The sequence below is a fragment of the Papio anubis genome, chromosome 6 (assembly GCF_008728515.1).
Source record: "Papio anubis isolate 15944 chromosome 6, Panubis1.0, whole genome shotgun sequence".
Classification (NCBI taxonomy): Eukaryota; Metazoa; Chordata; class Mammalia; order Primates; family Cercopithecidae; genus Papio; species Papio anubis.
The window spans coordinates 39,124,362-39,147,731 of NC_044981.1; the positions used below are offsets into that span (position 1 = coordinate 39,124,362).

Sequence of the window (23,370 nt, forward strand, 5' to 3'; positions counted from 1 at the left end):
CGGGCCCAAGCGGCAGTGGTGCGAGCGTGTGGGCTCCTTCCGATCTCTCCTGCTGGAAGAGATTGGAGCCTCCTTCAGGGGCTCTGGCTTTGCCAGCCGGAGCGGGGAGTGGGAGGTGGGGGCTGTTCCAAGAGGGAGGCGAAGTGTGCTCAGCTCTTTAGGTGTCCTCCTCAACGCTCCTGTTTGGACTTAACGAAGCTACAGAAACACACAGGGGGGCGCGCCCTGGTGCGCATAGGCAGGTGTTTGTGGAAGCATCCCCGGGCTTTGGTTTGCTGTAAAAGAGACCTAATCTTGCTTTAGCTCCCTGGATCCGGAGCCCGTGAAACTGCCAGCGTCTCCTTGACACCCTTCAGGGATATAAACAGGGGCCTGCTGGTGCCCTCCGCTTCGGGAAATGGGCTATGTCAAGGCATCTTTCTCCAGACGCCAGGAGTAGGCTGCCTTGCTTCTCTCCTGGCAGCCTTCTTGTGAATCATCGGAGCGAAGTGTTTTCTAGGAACTACTCAGCCTGCAGTGTTGTGACAGGGGAGAGTATGTTAACGTGCCCTCCCCCTCCCTACCCGCAGTAGTCTTCAAGGGCTTTCGCTCCTCCTCCCCCTTCACCTGCCTCCTCCATGCAGTTTAAGACATTTGGGTCTTCTCAATCAATACTCCTGCTCCCCCACACCACCCCCAGCCCTAAATTGGACACCTAAAGGTATTTAGTCAAAGGAGAGAAGGGAAGAAGCCAACCAAGGTGCCTACAAGGTCTCCAGAAATTATTTGCTTCGTGATCTTTGTCCTCTAGTGATTTAAAATCTAGTGGGGGTGCGGAGGGACAAGACAAGCCTGATAGACATGGCTAGCATGTGGGGAAATGATAAACGCTAGAGTGGTGAGTGATTAAATGCCGGAATGAGTGATTGGGACCAGACTCACACCCTTCGGAGGAAGGAAACTCTTGTGGGCTGGCTCTGAGTCACCCAGGATTTTTCAGGGGAGGTGGGATTTGGACCAGGCCTTCGTAACAATCTCTGTTCAGTGCATGCTGTCGAGATGCCAGGCTGTGAGTTTAGTGTTTGACACAATTATCTCATTTAATCCTTATAACAACCCCATGATCTGGGCATTATAATTACCACCCCATCTTCTAGATGAGGAAACAAGCCCAGAGGGGTCAGGGAACTGCCAAGGTCACAAGCTGGTGTGTCACTTTTTAGCTGGGCCTGTCTGACTCCTAAACCCTGGCTCTGAAACTTAATGCTTTATGGCCTCGTCCAACCTTGAAAATATGCAAAATTTTCTAGGGAGGATAACTGAAAGGAGGGCATTGCCACAGAGTCAGAGCATTAAGAAGATGGAAGGGTGTCAGGAAGATCTAAGTCTTGCTGGAGGGAGATTTCCAGGCCAGCAGTAAGAACTCGACTGTCTTTTCTAGGACGTGTGTGTGTTACTGTCCCCAACCCTAAGATTGCTTCATTATAGGGGAGGGGATTTGGGGTTCTCTGATTTCCCAGGACCCCCTCTGGGAAACCCAAACCACCTCTAAGTAAGGGCAGAAGGGTCTCCTTATAAATCCTACCCCCAAGAACTTCAGGATATCAAGAATTTAGAGATTCTTTGACCCAGTTGATCCAATACCTTCTGTTCAATTTGGATCAATAAACATGTGCCAGACACTAAGTGCTAGAAATGATTAAGGGACAGTGCTTCCCACCAGAAAGATTATAGTCTAGTGAAGACGATAGACACATAGAAAAAAATCAATATGAATGATAAATGCAAAGATAAAATTCATGGTCCTTCTCCACACTTGGGACATCAGCTCAGGAGGAAAGGACACACTAGCTGAGCCTTGAAAGCTGAGCAGGTGATCGGTGAGGAAAGGGGGGAATAGCACTCGGGCTAGAGAACATCGCATATGCGAGGTCATAGAGGTGTGGAACAGCAGTTTGTGTTTGAAATTCTAAGCAGGTCAGGTTATTAGAGTACATCCTTGGAGACAGGGAGTGGCGTGAGATGAGGCCAAAGAGGTGGACAGGATCTCACCATAGGGGGCTTTGTGGGACTGGCTGAGGGGCTTGGGCTCAACCCTTCAGAGGACTGAAGGGCTTTCAGCAGGATGTAACCTGGTTGCTTTGCATTTTAGAAGCACCCCTTTGGCAACAAAGAGGGCGAGGGTTTCCACTGGGCAAGACTGAAACCTAGGAGGCTGACAAGGAAAAGTGTGCTATACTTCACCCAAGATATGATGAAGTCCCAGATCAAGGCACTAGTAGTAGGTTAGAGAAGAGAGGAGTGGGTTAAGAAACACTGAAAAAGGGAAGAGATGAGAAAAGACCAGGGACAGAGAAGGAGGCACCTGGACCACTGTAGACTTCTATCTTGGGTGACTGAATGAGTGTGTTGCCTTTAAGATTTGGAACACAGGGAGAGAAGCAGGTTGGTGGGAGGGGATGATGGGGCATTCTGGATTTGGTTAAGTTCATGATAATCAAGTGACATTTAGGTGGATGCTTTCAGTAGATACCTGGAATCAAGCTCAGAGGAGAGGCTGGAGATGCAGAATTGGGGAAAATGAGCAAGAAGATAGGTTTAAAAAACGAAGAGTGAGTGAGCTAAACTACAGAGATCATGTAGAAAAAAAGAGAGAAAACCCATAAACAGACCACAGGGAGCAGCCATGCTTAGGAGGTAGACAGGAGAGACAACCATGGAGGAGACTAAGCAGAAACAACCAGAGAGTTAGAAGCCAAGGGAGCATAGGGTGTTACAGAAGGAGCCCCAAAGTTAAATGCAGCCAAGAGGTGGAGGAAGATCGGGACTGAAAAGTGCCCACTGACTTTGGCAGAGTGGAGGTCACTGTGGCTGTCTTATCAGGGTCCTGGCAGGAAAGAGATGGGGCTCTTAACTTGGGAAATTTCCAGAGAGTTGAGTAAATGGAATCTTGATAACAGCATGGCCTGGTGCAGGGAGGCCCCAAGGAGAGTGCAGGACAATGGGAGAGGTCACAGAAGGACAGCATGGGCAGCTGCTACCCTGGACCAGAGCACCAAGAAGAGAGGAGAACACCAAAGCCAGGGCCAGGGAGGTTGAATGCAGGGGGCTGTCAGGGCTTGTGAAGCTAATGAAGGTGAGCTTCCAGCAGAGCGATACCCCAAAGGTAGGGAGTTGTGGAGATCAATTCTCTGATCTCTCTCTCCTCCTTCCAGTCTCCAGTAGAGGCTCCCTATGGGCCTTACCCACAAGGAAGCCACAAGGCTAGTGAGACAGCAGGTAAATGCAAGATCTCCAGGTCAACCTCTGGGAGCAGAGAGCAGGGTGGAAGAGGGTGGGGAGTGGACATGGAAGGACAAAGAGGAGATGCCTAACATGCTGCTCCCCCTAGAGCACTTCAATGGAGCCACGGTGGGGGACTCAAGACCCACGGGTAGTGGGTTGGTCATGCAGCAAATGCTTGTCACACCGGCCAGCATCCCTTCCTGGGCCTGGTAAATTTCTTGTTTATGAGTCTCCCTTCCCCAAGGAAAAATCCTCTCTTTCCCAGCCTTCCTTGCAGCTGGGTCAGGCATGTGACCTGGGCTCCACCAATCAGCCCTACCAGTGAGAAGTGTGGATTTGCAGGAGAGCAAGGTAAGCAGACAGGTGCTGGGGGGAATCTGTTTCCTAATTAGGGTGATAGGGAGCTGCCAGCTTTGGGGTAAGCAATTCCAGGCTCTTTGGCATCCAGAATCAATCGTCAGCAGTGCCAGTCACAGCTCTGCAGTCAGTAGTCAAGGTTAGTAGGGCCTCCAGGGTAGGAGACTTGGGGCACCAGTCCCCCTGGACAGACCCCAAGGCTTCTCTTGGAAGAGTTTCTGGAATATTCCTGAAACCTTTTAATTAATTATATTTCTGCTTATATTAGCTAGAGTAGGTTCTGTTGCTTGTCACTAGAACACTTACTGATGTGAGAGCTGACTGGGAAGTGAAGACATGGGTATAGGAAAGCAGATTATGGGTTTTTTTCTTTTCTTTTCTTTTCTTTTCTTTTCTTTTTTTTTTTTTTTTTTTTTTTTTTTTTTTTTTTTTTTTTTTTTTTTGAGACTTGTGTCTTGCTCTGTTGCCCAGGCTAGAGTACAGTGGCACAATCATGGCTCACTGCAACTTTGACCTGCCAGGATCAAGTGATCCTCCAGCCTCAGCCTCCCAAGTAGCAGGAACTACAGGCATGTGCCACCATGCCCTGCTAATGTTTTAATGTTTCGTAGAGACAGGGGCTCACTATGTTGTCCAGGCTGGTCTCAAACTCCTGGGCTCAAGCCATCCTCCCACCTCAGCCTCCCAAGGTGGTAGGATTACAGGAATGAGCCACCAGGCCTGACCCAGGCTAAGCTTTTAAGAGAAAGAGGAGAAGGAAAAGAAGATGGAAGAGCTTTGGGTCAACAAAAGGATATTTTTAGGGAGCGAGAGCACTGAGAAGGTTAAAGAGCTGGAGGAGACAACTATGAGAAATAGAGAGCTATAATTATCCCCATCAAGAAGCTAAGAAAACTGAGGTCCAGAGAGGTTGACAACCTGCCCAGGGTCATGCTGACAGTAAGTAGGAGTGCAAAAATTCCAGTCCAGGCCTGCTGGTTTGAAAACCTCATCCTACAAGCATCCCCTGAAACAGCCAGCCCAGGCCTCCTCGTGGAGGGTAGTTTTCATGAGAAATTTTGAAGTCATAGCTAAAGCCCAATTTGAAAAGACAGAAAGACTCCTAGGGACAAGGTGAAGAATGAGCTGATCAGCCTTAGTATGACAGACAGACACAACTTCATGTCAAGTGAGTCAAGCTAGTTTAAAACATGAGACTCTCTATGTAGTGCTAGCTCATCCCACAAGACTGTGTTATCCTGGAGTAAAATCATTTTTCCTCAAACAACTGAACTCTATGAAGTACCACATGAAAAGGCTACCGGGGGAGTAGAAAAAGCTATGGAATACACCCCACCACCCCAGTACCACCAATCCCTTGGCAAATGGGCATTCTGGAACACCAGAGAAACTCCTAAGAGTGCCTAGCCTGTTTCATCAAAGCCGGATCTTCTGATGTGGTATATCAATGTGTGTTCAAGGAGAGGAAATGCAGGAAGGTTTTCATGGATAAATGCATGGAGAGGTTCTGAATTTTCATAGAGTATCTCCGGAGTTGGCTGAATTTGCATAGTGTATGTATTTCAGTTGTGTTTGTGCCTTTATGTGTCAAGGGCTTGTTGAGACATTTGGAGAGTTAATTCATCCTGACAGTCTGGGTCTCTGTGCAGGGTCTGCACACATGTATGTGCAGAGTTGACCCACCTACATGAAGCCCCTGTCTCATGAGAGTAGTGTCTGTCCACCACAAGGCTCTAAGAGAACAGCCCTAAGTAGAAAGTCTTTTACTGTATTACAATTAAGAGGCTAATTTCCCAGGTGCTTTTTCAATTGACCATATCGACAAAGTCTTGAAATTTGGTTATTTTAGTAACACATAAAGCATTTTCCTTGGTTAACACATTTGAGTTTAATTTCAGTAATATTTCCATTAACAACATGTAATTAAAGCATCCAATAAAGATCAGTAATTTACTTAGCTGGATTTGTGTTATTAAAAAAAAAAACAGAAAAGAGAAAAAAATGCATTTGTGGAACTCAAATTCCATTCCACTGTTAAATGAATATTGCGATTTTTCTGGGTCTCTTAATTGAAACTCATTTTTTAGCAGGAATATTAAACAAATTAAATTAAGCAAGTAATTTCCCTTTTTAGGTTTAAAAAAAAAGACTTCAAGTGGAAAAACTCGTCTAAAACACCCATTAGTGGGATGGGGTGGGGCAGTAATGTGGGCAAATGTGCTGCTTCTGCTTAAGCAGCAGGAAGCTGATGAGCTGTCATCCTGAGTGGGACCCCACGCGCTTAAAGAGCTCAGGCCCTAGAGGAGCCCACTGTCTTCCTGACCTGCTTGGCTGAGATTCCATAGGCTCCAGCCCTAAGGAGGGTAGGCTGAGACTGGTGGCAGTAGCAACTCAAGTGGTGGGAGGAGCTGGGTCTGGGCAGGTCACTAGGGCCAACCCAAATCAGGGGCAGGTGGAATCAGCTCAGGCAAGGCAGTGAGTACAAAACAAGCTTAGGAGTGAAAAGTATCAGTGAGCCACTTCAACCCACATGTGTAATCCTCCCATCTGCCCAGTGGGGGTGGGTAGAGATTATTTGCTCTGATTTACAGATGCAGAAACTACAGCTTTCAGAAGTCACAATTTGAAACTGGGTCTGCCTGGCTCCAAAGGCAGAAGTGTTAGTCTGGGTCCTCCAAGAAGCAGACTCCTGGATAAGACTAAATGTGCACAAGAATTAGGAGGGGCAACACCCATAAGGGAAAAAGCATGGCGGAAGCTGGGGGTGGCTAGTAGAGCTGTGAGACCCAGATGTAGGTCTGACCCCAGGGTGAAGGAAAGAGAGAAGGAAGCTTGCATGGGAGCAGTTTCCATTGCAGAACCAGTGATGAGATAGCTCCTTGAGGCAGTCAGAATTCTCCAGCCAAAGTGGCCCATCAGAGGGGTCCTGAGTCTTGGGAGTGGGCCTGTTTTAGCAGCTCTGCCATGCACAGGCACTGGCTGGGAGCACAGCAGCAGTGAGAGACTTCAGAGCACTCAGTTGGAGGTGCGAGGCCATTGTGCTCCCCACAAGCAGAGATCTGGGAGGTGCTTTTTCAGTGCCACCACATCAATGCGCTCTCTCTCTCTCTCTCTCTCTCAATCTCTACCATGTCAGATGGCTGCCCTTTATTCAAACAGATTTGGTATCAGTGGCTAACAAGGATAGGGCAGGTGAGTGAAAACAATTGTAATATTAAGTGATTTTCAGGCAGCATTTGGGTGTTGCCCACATGAGGCAAATACCCTGTGGGTGAACAGGACAGAGGGAGGTAGGACCCATCCAGGGTTGGGGAGAAGATGGGGCAGATGGACAGGGTTGGCCAGAGTTTGCATCCCCAGTCACTGGGTAGGATAGAAGACTTCCCTAAAAATGTATTGAATGGCCAGGCATGGTGGTTCACCCCTGTAGTCCCAGCATTTTGGGAGACTGAGGCAGGCAGATCACCTGAGGTCAGGAGTTTGAGACCAGCCTGGCCAACATGGTGAAACCCTGTCTCTACTAAAAATATAAAAAATTAGCCGGGCATGGTGGCGGGCACCTGTAATTCCAGCTACTCGGGAGGCAGAGGTTGCAGTGAGCCAAGATTGCGGCACTGTACTCCAGCCTGGGTGACAGAGCAAGACTCGTCTCAAAGAAAAAATAAAATGTATTGAATGCTAGACAGGGCCACATAAAACCAGGAGAAAGAAACTAGGCAGGGATGTAACCTTAGAACTGGTCACCCAAGGTCAAGAGGGGTCAGGGAGGTTGGGGGTCCCCTGAGCCACAGCCTTAACACATTAGGTCCATAGACTTGTGGGCAACATCAACTCAAGGAGAGAAAGCACACAGGGACCCATTTGCCATGGCTGGACTTCCAGGCCCCAGGCCTGCGAGGACCCTTGTCTCACTTCGCTCCACTCTCAGGCTGTAGTTCATAAAAGTGTTTGGTCCAGGGCAGGACCAAGGGACATGGTGTAATCAAAAAGTGGATCCTCCTCCTGAAAATTCCCCAAGTGGGGAAGGCACTGTCTCTGCCTCAGGGCAGCCTCCCATCTAATGGAGAAAACATGCTTTTGGCCCTTAAAGAGTTACTCCTTGGGCCAATGGAAAAACACAACCCCTGTTTCATGTGAGGGACCAGGTGGGAGATAATTGAATCACGTTGTTCTCATGATGGTGAGTTTCACAAGATCTGATGATTTTATAAGCATCTGGCATTTCCCCTGCTGGCACTCATTCTCTCTCTTGCCACCCTGTGAAGAGGTGCCTTCCGCAGTGATTGTAAGTGTCCTGAGGCCTTGCCAGCCATGCGGAACCATGAGTCGATTAAACCTCTTTTTTTTTTTTTTTTTTTTAAATAAATCACCCAGTCTCAGGCATTTCTTCATAGTAGCATGAGAATGGACTAATACATGCCCCCACACACAGCAACAACACTGCCCCTGAAGGTATGACTCAGAGGCAGAAGCACCTCAAATCCTCCACCCACTCCCCAGGCCCCATCCCAGGAAAGATGTCTTGGTGAGATTCCATCCTGAGCCCTATATCCAGAGATACCTCGCTAGGGCAACACTGCCTTTGGTCACGTGAACAGCCCCAGGAAAGTGCAGTAACTCAATTCAACCGTGTGGCTCCATAATCTCGTGTCAACCTCACAGCCGATTATTACTGTTTTATCACAGGCTCATAAAGTCTCCACATTGCCATGAATCACGGACAGTCTGCCAGCCAGAGCCCGGAAGCCCAGCCAACTCTGAGGGTGTCTGCTTGATTAGCAGCTGCTGCGATTCATCTGAGGTCACCTTTCATGATTACAAGGGTCCTTTCACCTGCTTGTCCTGGAAATCAGGGACCAAGTTACTCTCCTCCTGGTGGTGGGGTCTCCAGCTCCCTTATACTGGACAGATACTAAATGGCTAGGGGTCTCCCATGCAACAGATTAAATGATCTGACAACATGGGACAGAGGGAAACATCAAGGATTTTGAGTTCAAAGACATTCAACTCTTGGGTCTGCCATTTACTAATTGTATGGCCCTGGGCAAGTCATTTTTAAGCCATTCTAACCTCAACAACCTTGGATATAAAATGGGTATTGTGAAGCTTAAATGAGATAATGTCTGCAACACACTTTGAAAACAGTAAATCAGTGGACACGTTAAAATTGCACCTGTTATTAAGCCAGGACCCAGGCAACCAAGACCCAAACCAGGCTGACAACTGGAACCAGGAAGGAGGCTGCATCCAAAGGTTAGAATGTAATAAAAGGCTAGAGGGAGTACAGAGAAGCCAGAGTTTGAGGCAAGGCAGTGGGCTAAAGGCAGGACAAGAACACTTAGCATTAAAAAACTAGTGGAACTGGAAAGAACCTCAGGATCTTCTAGCCTGGTAGTTTGTAAAGTTCTGTTTAGTAGGTGAATCTTTGTCTGCTGAAATTGGGGTTCTCCAGAAAAGCAGAACCAATAGGAGGTATATATGTAAAGAGAGAGATTTATTGCAAGGAACTGGCTCATGCAGTTATGGAGGCTGGCAAGTTCAGATCTGCAGGGTAGGCTGTCAAGCTGGAGACCCAGGGAAGAGGCAATGCTGTCTGTAGTCAGTCTGAAGGCCATCTGCTGGCTGAATTCCTTCTTGCTTGGAAAAGGTCAGTGTTTGTTCTATTAAGGCCTTCAACTTATTGGATGAGTCCCACTCACATTAGGAGGGCAACTGGCTTTTCTCAAAGTCCACCAATTTAAATGTTAATTTTATCCATAAAATCTCTTCACAGAAACATCCAGAATAATGTTTGACTGAATATCTGGGTACCACGGCACAGCCAAGATGATCAACAAAATTAACCATCACAAGATCTTTCGCAGAACTCCAGTATATGAAATAGATACAAGAGAACCTGCTATCATTGAAGAGGGAGTGGGGGAACAGGGCCCACTCACAGTACAGTCTCTTGTTCCCTGCAGTGGCTGCAGAGGCTACAAAGAACCCAGTTTGAAAAACCACTGGCCTAGTTTCCATTGAGTTTGACCTTCACTCAAGAGGTTAGATAACCTATACTGGTCACACAGCTAATTCAGTTTAGAACTGAACTCACCACACTCTCTCCTTTGCTGGTTTTACTCCATCATAGCTCCTTCTAGACTGTAAGTCCTTGAGTAGAGGCGCCACTCACTTTTGCATGCCCAGCTCGAAGCAATGGGCAGACACGTCGTAGGTAAACAGTATATTTGCTGAATGAATGAGTGAATAAATGAATTCAGGAAAAAGACCATTCAATAACTGGAAATCCAAACTGAGAAAAGTGCAACGCAAAAGGGCAGAAACACTGCAAGTGCCTCAGAACTAAAGCCTCACATCTGCCCTGCAGCCCTAATGAGATGGGCCAAAGACAGAATTTCAGAGGAGGCCTCAGGATGTTGAGCGGCTGCTGTTTGCCACACTTGACAGTAAATGCAAACAAAGCTTCTCTTTGACTTTAGAATGCACTCTACAACTGTTCCTGCAGCAAATTCACTGCAGGCTGGTAGTAAAATGAGTCTGCATTCTGGGAACATGTTCAGAGTGGTGAGAGGAGGCAAACAGCTCCAAGACCCTGTGGGAGAAGGAGAAAGGGGATGTGGTCCTGCGACGGCAGAGTCTAATGAGTAGGGCACCACAAACGGGAGAACCTGTAACTATCTGGTGGGTAAATGACCAAATCCAGAGTAAGTAGTATTGGTCAGAGTCTTGCAAAGATGCTCTCTACCATCAGCACATCTGAGGGGATCTGGGGAGTGAGGCGGGATGTTCTGCGTGAAAGAGGAAGTTGCTTGTACACCTAATGAGGCCCAGGAGCCAATAGGCCTCCCTATACCTGGTAGTTAACTGGGAATGGAGGTGGGCATCTGCCTGCTCTGTCTCAGGAGCCTCCCGAGGCTGGGAAATTTCCTGCCAGCTGTCAGCACAGCTGTTCTCCAGACCCTAGAGTACTATAGCTAAGGGAGAAGGGGGACTTCCCATTCAGAGAAGGAACAATAAGTGAAGGAAAAAGTAATGACAAACATTTTGGCAACTCTTTTCTCCCTGCATCTGATCCTACAGGGCTTCCTTTTAAGGAGTCTGAAACTAGTGAGGGAGAAGGAAGGGCACGTTTCTACAGTGTTCCACTGCAATTTCAGCAGGACAAACAAGACTCTTCACAGCCTGTCCCTGACCTACCTCTGGATCAGTGATGCCCAGCCCTGGTTGCCCATTAGAATCATGTGGGAGCTTTTTAAAAGTATTGACACCCAGTCCCAGTCCAGAGAATCTTATTTTATTGGTTTGGAGGGGAGCCCGAGCATTGGTATTTTGTCAAAAGCTACCCAAGTGATTCTAATGTGCAGCTGAGATGGAGAACTTCTGCCTTAGATGCTCTGCCCTCCACACTCTCTTCCTGCCCTCCACACACAGAGTCCAGGCCTTTTCATAATGTCATGCATTTACACGTGTACTTTGGGGTTCCCATTCTTCCTTCTCACCCTCTATCTCTGCTTGGCAAATTCTTCACCCTTCAAGACCCTAGCCACATGTTGTCTCCTCTCTGAAGCCTTTCTAGATTTCTTTGGGCCAAGCTGAGCCCTACCCACAACATTGTGCTGCTGCCTCTGCCACATGGTACTCCAGTCATGTAGTCATCTTACTCCTAGCTAGATGCAAAGATTCTTTTGTTTTTAATTTTTTTTATTTTAGGTTCAGGGGTGCATGTGCAGGTTGTTATATAGATAAACTTGTGTCATGGGGGTTTGTTATACATATTATTTCGTCACTCAGGTGTTAAGCCTAGTACCCATTAGTTATTTAGTTATTTTTCCTGATTCTCTCTCTCCTCACACCCTGCACTCTCCAACAGACCCCAGTGTGTGTTGTTCTCTCCCATGTATCCATGTGTTCTCACTATTCAGCTCCCACTTATAAGTGAGAGAGAACATATGATGTTTGGTATTCTCTTCCTGTGTTAGTTTGCTAAGGATAATGGCTTCCAACTCCATCCATGTCCCTGTAAAGGAATGATCTCGTTCTTTTTTATGGCTGCATAGTATTCCACGGTGTATATGTACTACATTTTCTTCATCCAGTCTGCCACTGATGGGCATTTAGGTTGATTCCATGTCTTTGCTATTGTGAATAGTGCTGCAATGAACGTATGTGCATATATCTTTATAATAGAACGATTTATATTCCTTTAGGTATATACCCAGTAATGGGATTGCTAAGTTGAGTGATATTCTGTTTTTAGGTTTTTGAGGAATTGCCACACTGTTTTCCATCGTGGCTGAACTAATTTACACTCCCACCAACAGTGTATAAACGTTCCTTTTTCTCCCCAACCTCACCAGCATCTGTTGTTTTTTTACTTTTTGATAATAGCCATTCTGACTGATGTGAGATGGTATCTCATTATAATTTTGATTTGCATTTCTCTAATGATCAGTGATATTGAGCTTTTTTTCATATGATTCTCGGCTGCATGTGTGTCTTCCCTTGAAAAGTATCTGTTCATGTCCTTTGCCCATTTTTCAATGAAGTTATTTGTTTTTGTTTTTTTCTTGCAAATTTGTTTAAGTTCCTGATAGATGTTGAATATCAGACCTTTGTCAGATGCAGAGTTTGCAAAAATTTTCTCTCATTTTGTAGGTTGTCCATTCACTCTGTTGATAGTTTCCTTTGATGTGCAGAAGCTCATCACTGGTTTAATGAGATCCCATTTGTCAATTTTTGCTTTTGCTGCAATTAATTTTGGGTATTTGTTGTGAAATCTTTGCCTGTTCCTATGTCCAGGATGGTATTGCCTGGGTTTTCTTCCATGGTTTTTATGGTTTTAGATTGTATATTTAAATCTTTAATCCATCTTGAGTTAGGTTTTGTATGTGATGTAAGGATGGGGTCCAGTTTCAATCTTCTACGTATGGCTAGCCAGTTATCCCAGCACCATTCATTGAATAGGGAGTGCTTTCCCCATTGCTTGTTCTTGTCAGGTTTGATGCTAAGCTTCTTGAGGGTAGACATGATTCATGGATTAATATATATACACACATATTTTAATATTTTATATATATATATATGTTTATTTAGTAATGTATTTAGTGTCTCCTATGTGTCAGATGCTCTGAGGACCAGGGATATGACAATATATAAAACAGCCAAGTCTTCCCTTTTATATTCCCTGTAGCTTACCTGTCATAAGGAAGTTTAACAAAGATCTGTTGAATTAGTGAAAGACTTTCTGATGGAAGAAAGATAGGCAAGGTAGTATGCTGGTTAGGAAGTATGGCAGAGACAGTGCTTTATGGGCCACTGGGAGATTTCATCTCTCAGACCACCATGATGTCAGATGGGGTCTGGCCCTTGGGATGTGAGCAAAAGTGAAGTCAGCTACTTCCAAGTTTGATCTTAAACACAACTCATGCAATCTCACTTTTCTCTTCCTTTGCCTTGATGACCTTGAAGGCCACATTGACATAGCCACAAGATGGAGGAGGGCTGTCCAGCTCTCCAGGCTTTAAGGAAATGAGAAAGAAACATTTTGTGCTGAACCACTGAGATTTGTGAACCAAAGTCTTACAGCAGGGAAGTCTGCTTTGTCCTGACTAATACAGAATGCCTTTGCTATAAGTAAGAGCACATAAGTGAAAGTGGGGGAAAGATAGAAGTTTTCATCTCTGATGATAAAACTTGCAGAGGTAGGTGGTGTCTGGGGTTGAACAGCAACTCCTTCACATTAAGAAGGGCCCAGGCTCTCTCCATCCACCAATTCTGCCACCTTCAGTGTGTCAGCATGTCTCGTCTCTGCTCAAAAAGCAGCTTCTGCAGTTCCTAGCATAATTCCCACATCATGTGAGTGTCCAAACACAGTGAAGAAGCGGGGAGGCAAAGTCACCCTCTCATCATCTTTCCCATTTTAGGAAAGAGCAAAGTCTTTTCCAGGAGCCCCAGCAACTGCCCCTTATATCTCAGGGGCCAGAATTGGGTCACGTGGCCAATTCTGGCTGCAGGTCAGATGAGAAGACCATGTGCAAGGTCTCCCTGCTTCTTTATCTTGGGAAGTGGGTTGTGTTTGCTGCAAAGGGCTGGCATCTCAGCCTCCCCACCAAGCCTGGAGAGAGGGACACTGCCTGAAGCAGCCAGGCCAAAGGTGGGAGGTCCACCTGCTTTGCGTTAACAATGGTATTTCCTATGCAAGATCCTGGTTACCGGTTGTAATTTACACCTGAGTGTGTTATTTGGGGAAAGCACTGGGAAACTCACTGCTGCCTCAGAGAGGCAAGGTACAAAGGCAGGATCATTTGTTTTATTTCTTCAACAGATTCTTATGAGGCATGTCTTTTATGGCTGCATACTCATTATATTTCAAATGCATTCAAGTATCCTTGATGTATTGCTAAGTGTCTGGATAGGGTTTTTTTCCTCCAAAGCTCTTGTGGAAAAAATACTTATAGGTAAAATTGGGTGAGCCTATGGAGTAAGCTTTGTTGTCTTCTGTGAAAGCTGTGTTGTGGGGGCTGCTGCTCAGAGATAGGACCTTTCTTGGCTGTATTGGTATTGGAAAGACCAGGTAGGACAGGCCTTCAGCAAGGATAAAGGAGATGGTTGCCTGGACATTTTGATTTGGGCCATGCTATGCCTGAAAAATGTTCCCCCTAACCCCAGATCCCTAACTCACATAGAATCACCTCTTAGGTCAAAGCAATGTTTCTCCAAGTTTCCCTCAACATTGGCTTAATGAAGATGAACGCCAGCGGATTCCCTGGGGCTTGTAGGAGGATAGCCAGGACAGATACCCAGCTGGTTGTTAAAATACTGAAATACTTCCCTACCAGTTGGTAAATGGATGCAGTCCAGAGCCCCCCAGTTCCTTCCTTGGCTGCTCTCCCAGCTCCTCCCTTGGGGCTCCAGTACTGCCCTCAGTCCAGCTACTAAAGGGTTAACCTTTGGTGTTGCAAGGGTCCTCCAAGACCCTGCTCCAGCTGTTATTGGTTGCTGCTCCTATTGGTGGTTAAATATTTTGACTATCACTTCCTTCAGATTGCAGCCCAAAATGATCCATCTAAAGGCTCTCCTGTTTTAGCTGAGAAACGACAGCAAATTGTATTCTATGCCATAATTCACCCAAATTTGTTTTCATATGAAAGCAATGTTTTAAAATAGTATCTATGAAATAAAAATGTTGCTGCAAGAAGATGTGCAATGATCACCCTATGGTTTTGGTCTTTCCAGCACTTTGCTGGGTAACCCCCGCCCCGCCCCAGGTAGCTGGGCCATTCAGTCTAAGAATCAAAGATCTAAAGTGCTGTCATCAAAACATCATGGCACAGTTTTGCATATGGCACTTAAAGGGCGAAAGCCAACCCTCTGTCTGCAGTCTGTACCCCAAATTTTGGTTTTGGCAAAACCCAACCCCTACTGTCTGCCAGCTGCTCTGCTTCCTAGTCCCACTGCCCTGACCTAACGGGGCATTTTCCAATCCTCAAATCTTCTCATGCCTTTCCATCTCTAGGCCTTTGCTCCTGCTGTTTTTGTCCATAAGGTTGCTCCTTCAGCTCAGCCTTCAAAGTCATGCTCAAAGCTACATCATCCCTTTCCAGAGCAGACCCCCAGGCTGCTGTAACCTCTTGCTCTTCCTTATTTGTGTTTTTCTTTCTTTCTTTTTTTTTTTTTTTTTTTTTTTTTGAGACAGAGTCTCGCTCTGTCGCCCCAGACTGGAGTGCAGTGGCACGATCTCAGCTCACTGCAAGCTCTGCCTCCCAGGTCCACACCATTCTCCTGCCTCGGCCTCCTGAGTAGCTGGGACTACAGGCGCCCCCACCACGCCCAGCTATTTTTTAAAATATATTTTTAGTAGAGATGGGGTTTCACCATGTTAGCCAGGATGGTCTCAATCTCCTGACCTCGTGATCCGCCCGCCTCGGCCTCCCCAGAGTGCTGGGATTACAGGTGTGAGCCACCGTGCCCGGCCCCTTATTTGTTTTTTTCTTACCTATCCTGTGACTCACATCCCTTTCTATCTAGCGCTATAGTTGTTTACATTCATCTTTCAAGCTTGACTACGGCCTCCTTGAGGGATGGACCTTATGTTGTAGATCTATTTACTCTGCACAGTATCTAGACATGGAACGAGGAAGCAGAAAATGTTTATTCAAGAACCAAAGCATGACAGCAACTTTTTAAACTTTTTAATTTTTATATATTTAGGGACTACAAGTGCAGATTTCTTACATGTGTGTATTGCATAGTGGTAAAGTCTGGGCTTTTAGTGTACTTATCACCTGAATTGTGAACGTTGTACCCAATAGGTAATTTTTCAACCCTCACCCCCTCCCACTTTCCCATATTTTGGGGTCTCCAACATCTAGGATTCCACTCTGTATGTCCATGTGTGCCTATTGTTTAGCTCCCACTCATAAGTGAGAACATGCAGTATTTGACTTTCTGTTTCTCAGTTGTTTCATTAGGATAATGGCTTCCAATTCCATCCATATTGCTGCAAAATACATTATTTCATTCATTCCTATGGATGAGTAATACTCCATGTTATATATATACCACATTTTCTTCATCTAAACCTCTGTTAATTCATATTTAGATTGATTCCACATCTTTGCTACTGTGAATACCACTGCAATAAACACACAAGTGAAGATATCTTTTTGATATAATTATTTCTTTTACTTTTGCTGGATTGAATGGTAGTTCTATTTTTAGTTCTTTGAGAAATCTCCATACTGTTTCCCATATAGGTTGTACTAATTTATGCTCCTACCAACAGTGTATAAATAAGCATTCCCTTTTCTCTCAATTCTCACCAACATCTGTTGTTTTTTGTCTTTTTAGTAATAGCCATTCTGACTTGTATATCATGGTGTCTTGTGGTTTTAATTTGCATTTCTCTGATGATTAGTGATGTTGAGCATTTGTCATATGTTTTTTGGTCACTTATATATCTTTTGAAAAATGTTCATGTCCTTTGCCTACTTTTTAATGGGGTTATTTGTTTTTATCTTGTTGAGTTGTTTGAGTTCCTTGTAGATTCTGGAGATTAGCCCTTTGTTGGATGCATACTTTTCAAATATTTTTTCCCATTCTGTAGGTTACTTGTTTACTCTCTTGATTGTTTATTTTGCTGTGCAGAAGCTTTTTAACAATACTCATTTTTATACCTTGATATTGGTTAATTACATTTCCATCTGATGAAACAGGAGGAATAGAACATGGGATAGGCCACTTTGATGGAAAATATAGGACAAGGTTTAGACAAAGGCAGGATTCTAAACCACCATAATCCAACACATAGTTAAGGATTTAAAGGACAAATTCCATGCATATTATAGGTTTCAAAGGGCCACATAGTCATAAGTACAGGCCCTAGAGTCACACTGGCTTCAAAACCTGGCTCTGCTACTCTGTGACCTCTGTGGTTCAGTTCAGTTCTCTCACCTGTAAAATAGGACTGATAATTGTGCCTACCACACTAATTTCTTTGAAAGGATTAATGAGTTAATACATACAAATCATTAAGGATAGTGGCTGGCTGATTGTGATCCAAATCCCAATACAGTCTAGACAAGTTGGGTCTCCCATGTTTTAGTCCCTTTTTCCTTCATGATATAGAGACTATGACAGTCACCCAATTCCATTTTCTTCCACCTTCAGACCAGTGTGTATGTCAACTTTAGCATATTTTTAACATTCTCAGGTTAAGCACATTGGACCTATAGCTTTGGGAAGCCCGGTTTATACAATGTGTAGGAGGTTAACAAAAAAACAGCCACATAAAAGACAAAGTTGAATACATGTTCCAATGCCTACCTCCTCTGAAATTTCTTTTGCTCTGCCAGAAAATGGTCTTTTCACTTTTGTAATGCTACTCAATATTTTTGACAATTAGACATCAATTCAATTAAGTAAACTTTCTATTGTAAAGGGAATAAAAGAAGGAAGGGGGTGAAGGAGTAGGGGAAAAGAAATAAAGGAAAGAAAAAGGTGGTTTTAGCAAAAAGCTGGCAGTAATTCATAATTCAGTGTGAATTTGTTAAGCCAGATTGCCTTTCTGACATGTATCTGATATTGATCCACTTTGGAAAATAGAGATGTGGGTGGATTAGGATTTTAAATGGGAAAAGGCCATTTCAGAGCATGTCAAGGAAGGATGGGGCTGGGTGGAATATCCAGAGCAGAATGACAGGGTGGGAATGGGCGAGGGGTGCACCCAGCAACCAAAAAGCAACCTCAGCAAGCTGAGTCCAAGAAGTAGGTAAAGGCAGGGGAACAAAACAAAGATCAGAAAGAAACTCTGAAGAAATATTTCACATCTTGAAACGTAGCCTAGTGGAGGCTTTGGAAACAAATGTGAGGCAGATGTTCCGCCTAAAGCAATCTAGCACTTCTATCTGCAGTTAGTTGGTGATGCTGTTCCATCTCCAGGATGCTCTATCAGGAGGGATCAGAAAGCTAGCTCTTGGGTGTCTGCCCTTCCCACTCCTGCCCTCACCCTATTATGAAGGGAACAGTATTCTTTCTGTGGTCCCCAGAGCTTTTTCACCATGCAAGCATTGTGAGAAGTTGCCTCAAATTCCACCATCTCTTCATTACCCCTCTCCCTCTTCTCTATGAAAATGGGACAGTTCTAAATCCTTCTCCATTTCAGCAGAGAAAACATTTTTCTCAGCCAGTCTTGGTGGCACAAAGGCAGTCACTAGACTAAATTTCTCATTTATTACCCACAACTTCAGCCATCACCATCCATTTTATTTTTTTAGTAAAGGCAGATTAATGGGTTTAGACAGATGACAATTCATCAGAAAATCAAAGAACTGGAAGGGCCCTAGAAGAATATCTAATCCCACCCACTCACTAGACAGATAATGAAGCCAAGACTCAGAGAAAGGCATGACTCCCCCAGGGTCAACAGCAAGTCGAAGGTGGAGCTACATCAAGAGCCCAAGACTACTAGCTACCAGCTCTCATCCCCCAGCCCCTCTGTATTAGTCTGTTTTCATGCTGCTGATAAAGACACACCTGAGACTGGGAAATTTACAAAAGAAAGAGGTTTAACTGGACTTACAGTTCCACATGGCTGGGGAAGCCTCACAATCATGGTGGAAGGCAAGGAGGAGCAAGTCACATCTTATGTGGACGGTGGCAGGCAAAGAGAGTTTGTGCAGGGGAACTGCTCAGATTTCATGAGACTTATTCACTATCAGGAAAGACCTGTCACCATGATATAATTACCTCCCACTAGGTCCCTCCCACCACATGTGGGAATTCAAGATGAGATTTAGGTGGGGACATGGCCAAACCATATCACTCTCAGTCACTGACTTTTGTTGTAGGGTGGTAAGCCCTATCTAGGACTGGATTGTAGTGTCTACCTGTGCTCTGTGATTTGTTGGGATCCTGAAGGGTCCTGTCTCCCCAGCTGCTGCCATGTGGGTATAAGACACCATGCTAGATTCTGTGAGGAAACCCCTTGGTGGCCTATGTCTTTAAGCATCAGAGGATGCTTGGGCTGCACGTAACAGAGACCTTCACCTTAGCTGGCTTCAACCAGGAAGGTTAATGTTCTGGCACCACAGGGTGCCCAGAGTAGGGGGACTGCCAAAGTTGGTACACTCAGTGGCTCAATCTGTTATCCCAGGCTCTCTGTGTCTTTTTGATCCACATCATCAGCATGTTGGTGAGCTCCCGTCCTAGTCATAAGACAACTGCTGCAGTTCAAGGGCTCACTTCAAGACATAACATCACACCATAGAAGATGAGCCATTTCCTCCTGGTTGTCCTTTTTGTTAGTGAAGAACATTTTCTCCAAAGCCTCCCAGAAGAATTCTCTCCTCTCATTGGTCAGGATTAGGCCACATGTCCCTTTCTTAACCAATGACTGGCAATGGAAATGGGGTTACCAGAATTGACTTAAATAAATTGAGATTTACCCTAGAGTCTTATGGGGAGAGGTGGACCTTCAAACAAACTCAGAGATCTGCCAGCAAGAGGAAGAGAATGAGAGGGGGCAGGCACTCAACAGTACCTGCCACATCTTATCATCACCATCTGAGAAGAAGTATAGTGTTCAGAACAGACTCTGAACACTGGAGCTAGTCTGGCTAAGTTCAAATCCTTGCTCTGCTGCTTTCTAGTTGCATGACTTAAGAAAATTATTTTGTCTCTCTGTGCCTCAAATTATTTGAAGAATGTAATATAATCTACCTCTTGGTGCTATAAAAACTATGTAAGGTAATATATGTAAGCTATGCAAATCTATGTAATATGTAAGAGGCCAGCCCACGTAAATGTTATATAGGGGTAGCTGTTGTTAGCTACTTCCTAACTCCCTTCCCATCCTACATGCGCACACACACTCATGCTCACAACCCATATGCCCAACATCACTGCTACAGGAGCCTCATCATTATTCCAGAACTGACCTGCATTTTTCAAATCTTGAGACTTCACATATGCTGGCCTTCCACTTGTAAAGATAAACTTCCCACCATCTTTCCCATTGACATTTAAGAGCCAGCTCAACACCACCTCCTCCATAAACTTTTCCTGATCCCTTCTAGTTGGCATCAATCTCTTTCCACTCCACCCCCAAACTCCCTAAACCCTCAGTGTCTCCACTTGGGCTCCTGCACATGCTGCCTTGCTTTGTGGTTCCAAGTGATCGTGTTGGTCTCCTAGGCTGGGATCCCCTTTAGGGCAGGAGGTTAAAGACTAGGTCAAGAGTCTCTTCAGGAAATAACTCAGTACCCTGCATACAACATCACCTTAGTAAAAGTTAATCAAATATAAAATATACAGTCTTTGCCTTCAAGGAATCTAGTTGAGGAACAGGACAGACATGTAAGACAATTGGCCATGTAAGCATTAGAACCTCAGCACCCCTTACAGACCTGGTGCTCCAGCCACACCAACCTTCCTGCCATTCCCTTACACCCCCTTGCCTTTGCACATGCTGTTCCTTCTGCCTCCAACTTCCTTCTTTGCTCCCAGAATCTTTTTATGGGTGACACAGTCCAACTCACCCTTTCAGCCTCTACTGCAGCATTGCCTCCTCTGTGAAGCCCCTTGTGGTGATGCTGCTGCCCACTCTGATTCTTCTCTGTTTATTATACTGCTCACATGCTCCACTTCTGCCTCCTCCAGCCTGGGTGCTCCTGAAGGGCTAGGACTGGGTCTTTCCATCTCAGCATCCCCCAGCCCAGCACAGAGCTTGGCATGTAGCAGATGCTCCATGCCAACATTCCATGTTTGACGAGTGAATGAGTGGATGAGTTTGCAGGCAGCCTATGACCACTCTTGGGGATTTACATTAGCTCTCTTTTGTCCCTTTCTCAGAACAGCACCCCTGGGATCTTGGTAACAACAACAGGCTGTGTCTTCAAGAGGAAAGCCAGTCTGGAAAGCCGAAGAGTGGGAGCCACACTGGTTGAAGATGCCGGGCATCCCAGCCTAGGAGATAATAATATACTTAGCGTAATCCCTGAGAGCAGTGTGACAACACCTGCCCGGTGCTTGCCTCTGGGAGGAAAGCTGCAGAGAGAATAGGCACTACAGAGTGGGGGTTACATTCCTCTATGTCAAGTGGCCAGGCTGAAATGCCAAGAATGCAGCATTCTTCTAAGAAGCATCCACCAACAGGCACAGTCATGAAGCGCTGCATATCCCCCAGGATTCTGGCATGTGTTCCCAAGAACAATGTCTGCAGTGCACGCTTGCATTTGTTACTGTTGGCTTTCCATTGTAATACAGTGCCTTGCCTTACAATTTCCTGAGCCCTTTCCCATGTTACTTCAGCTAAGCCTTATATCAGCTCTGCAGGGACAATCCTGCCTATATTCCAGATGGGGAAACCTACTCTCAGAGAGGTCAAAGGCCTTACCCGATGGCACACAGCTAGTAAGAGCAGGGGCTCTGGATCCCAGCCCAGCACTTGCATGATCTGGTTTGGCTGGAAGGAAATTTGACAACGGGAGATTTCTGTTTTCAAGTGAGATACTGGTTTGACCCCAGCATCCATGGTCTTGTGGGCCACTGTTCTTCTGTGAGTCTTTATGTGTTGAGGTTGGGGGGAGTGGAGAATAAGGATATAGGGAATAGGAAAGGAGGGGAGGTTGTGTTGTGTATGCATATGTGTATGTCTGATGTGTATGTATGTGTGTATGTGTATATATATTGTGTGTCTATGTGCATGTGTGTATCTGTACATGTGTCTCTGTGTGTCTGTGTGTTTGTGTGTATGTGTGTATATGGATGTGTATGTTTGTGTGTGTATATGTGTATGTGTATGCATGTGAATGTATGTGTCTGCATCTGCATGTGCACGTGTGCCTGTCTGTATATGTGTGTCTGTGGGTGTCTGTGTATATGTGTATATATGTGTATGTGTATATGTATGCATGTGTATGTGTATGTCTGTGTGTGTCTGTGTGTGTATGTGTAATTGTGTACATGTGTGTGTGTCTGTATATGTATGTGTCTGTGTATGTATGTGTCAGTGTCTGTTTGTGTCTACGTGTGTTTGTATATGTCTGTATATGTGTGTCTGTGGGTATCTGTGTGTGTGTGTGTGTGTGTGTCGTATGTATCTGTGGGTGTATGTGTCAGTGTCCGTATCTATTGTCTGTGTGTATGTCTGTATATGTGTGTCTGTGGGTGACCGTGTGTGTGTGTATTTGTGTGTGTTTGTATATGTACGTATGGGTGACCGTGTGTGTGTGTATTTGTGTGTGTTTGTATATGTACGTATGTATGTGTCTGAGCGTGTGTGTGTTGGGCCCAGAGAGAGCTAAGAGCATCCCTTATGCAGTGAGCATGTTCCCCGGGACAGTGATGGATTCTCTCCGATTGCCCTGAGTGTCATAATTCCTCCAAGTGCATGCTCGCTCAGGGCAGTGATATTTTTAAAACCCATTCATATGTCTGTGCTGCACATTGCCTGGCCCTCTCCAAATGGAAAGGTGGAGCTGGAGCTACAATTGTGCTGAGATTTTCCATCACTCTGTCACCCAAGTTGTCTTCCCCACTGAGAAATAGAGGGCTTCTCCTTGTTTCCCCAGGGACCACAGTTCAGCAGAAGTCCCCACGGCCCACCCCTTCTACCCTCCTGTTCTCTTCCTTGTTCAGAGAGGGGCATCAATGCACAGGACTTCTGTGTCCCCCATCCAGCTTCCAAGCTGGCTCAGGCAACAGAAATGTGGTTTCTGGGTGGCTCCCATTGGATCCGTGTCTCCTGAAGCAAGTCACCTAGCACCAAGGACCATCATATCCTCATCTGTAAAGTCAGGATCATGGTGCCTCCTGAGAGGATGAAGTGTGGGAATGCTTTGGAGATTGTAGCAGGCCCTGTACCTTGGCCATTATTACCACAGCAGCCTCTGGCAGCCATCGGCACCATCCAGAAGCCAGAGGTCCCACTTCCACCTCCCTGCCTCTACTCTCCTTTCCTTCCAAATCTGACGACGAGCCCTCTGGCCCATCAGGGTCTCCTCTTTGGTGTCTCCCCCAGCCTCTGTTGACCTTCACCACTCTGTCCAAACTACCAAGTGCTCCAGCCCTTTCTGAGCCAAAAGGTTGTCTTCTGTTTGGAAGCATTTTGATTTAGAAAGTGCCTTGGACTCAAAGTGTGGTCTTGTGAACCACCAGGCCCTATTCTTCTGTGTTTGTGTGTGTGTGCATGTGTGTGCGTGTGTGCATGTGTGTGCGTGTGTGCGTGTGTGCACACACATGCATGTGTAG

General features: G+C 45.6%; 1 long non-coding RNA gene across 7 annotated transcripts; it reads left to right on the plus strand.

Moving 5' to 3' along the window:
• Positions 1-658: 658 nt before the first annotated feature.
• Positions 659-21,399, plus strand: LOC103883666. Of its 7 annotated transcripts, none has more exons than XR_002521544.2 (7): positions 659-2,015; positions 3,195-3,258; positions 3,530-3,615; positions 4,830-6,813; positions 8,308-8,874; positions 9,395-10,302; positions 20,971-21,399. It is a non-coding gene; the product is annotated as an uncharacterized LOC103883666 (long non-coding RNA). The 7 variants fall into 7 exon arrangements; XR_004184274.1 differs by having other exon boundaries at positions 4,904-6,813; XR_645973.4 differs by lacking the exon at positions 4,830-6,813 and having other exon boundaries at positions 1,858-2,015.
• Positions 21,400-23,370: the final 1,971 nt, after the last annotated feature.